Genomic DNA, 1,355 nt, shown 5'->3' with positions numbered 1-1,355 from the left:
TGTTCAGGTGCCTTAGGCGTCTACACTATTAGTGCAGGTCCGAACAGCTTACAGCAGATAAACACATTCCGTGCGTCCTACCAGGTGAATATTAAGGAGCCAAGAGCGATTTTTTTTCTTTATGTAGAAACTTTTCTTTATTTTTTCTTTATTTATTGATTTCAGAGAGGAAGGGAGAGGGAGAGAGAGAGAAACCTCCATGATGAGAGAGAATCATGGAGCGGTTGCCTCCTGCGCGTCCCCTACTGGGGATCGCGCCCGTATGTGCTCTGACCGGGAATCGAACCTGAGACCCCTCCGTCCAGGGGCAGACGCTCTGACCACTGAGCAACACGGGCCAGGGCTGAGGGCTGGAGTGACCAATTTTTAAATACAGTTGTTCGCTGGCAAAGTGGGGAGGCGCTTGGTGATACTAACTCCTCCCATTCTTAAGTTATACATGGGTATAACTCTTTCCTCCTCTTCCAGCCAAAGATTTTTTGTTTGTTTCCAAAAATGCGGTGTCGAGGAAAAGGCTTATCTTCCCATCTGAGGTGGTGTGTGGTTTCGTTTTCCTTTTGACTGTACTGCTATGTTAATATAAAAAAAATTTTTTGTGCACTGGCTGGTTTTGCTCAGTGGATAGAGCGTCAGCCTGCGGACTGAAGGGTCCCGGGTTCGATTCCGGTCAAGGGCACACTCATGCCCAGTCTGTGGGCTTGATCCCCATTAGGGGGCGTGGAGGAGGCAGCCGATCCATGATTCTCTCTCATCACTGATGTTTCTCTTTCTCTCTCCCTTTACCTTCTTCTCTGAAATAAAAATATATATATATATTTATTTTTTTTAAATTAAAAAAAAATTTGTCAGGAGTGGACTAATTCTGGGAAACAGACAAGGTTTGTTTAAGTGATTCTCCCCCTTTAGGTTTCTTTCTTTGCTTTTGGTTTTGTTTCCTTCCATCTGTTCTTGTCTCTCTTCAGTAAAAATGTTCATTCTAGCCCAGCCGGCGCGGCTCAGTGGTTGAGCATCCACCTGTGAACCAAGAGGCCGCCGGTTCGATTCCCGGTCAGGGCACACGCCCGAGTTTCAGGCTCGATCCCCACACGTTTTCTCACGGGTTACAAAGTGTGTTTGCTCCCTCCCTTTCCTGTCGCCAGGTTACTGAGGTGGCCGAACACGGCTCTCTTTTCTGCCTCCCTAGCTTCCTATTGAGCATCATTCTTTCAGTGAGTGGTTTTTTTGTTTGTTTGTTTTAAATATATGTTACTGATTTTTTACAGAGAGGAAGGGAGAGGGATAGAGAGTTAGAAACATCCATAAGAGAGAAACATCGATCAGCTGCCTCCACACCCGCTGCTACTGGGGATGTGCCC

The 1,355-nt window shown here is 46.5% G+C and overlaps 1 protein-coding gene across 1 annotated transcript in view; it reads left to right on the top strand.

Annotated features, from left to right (window-relative positions):
• The window catches only part of CHSY1 (chondroitin sulfate synthase 1), a gene marked incomplete at its 5' end in the record, with an annotated part of 32,019 nt that overhangs the window by 19,754 nt on the left and 10,910 nt on the right, over positions 1–1,355 (top strand). The gene's annotated exons all lie outside the window — the stretch shown is intronic.

This window comes from Myotis brandtii, unplaced genomic scaffold (genome assembly GCF_000412655.1).
Source record: "Myotis brandtii unplaced genomic scaffold, ASM41265v1 scaffold329, whole genome shotgun sequence".
Classification (NCBI taxonomy): Eukaryota; Metazoa; Chordata; class Mammalia; order Chiroptera; family Vespertilionidae; genus Myotis; species Myotis brandtii.
This window is presented reverse-complemented; position numbering and strand designations above follow the sequence as displayed.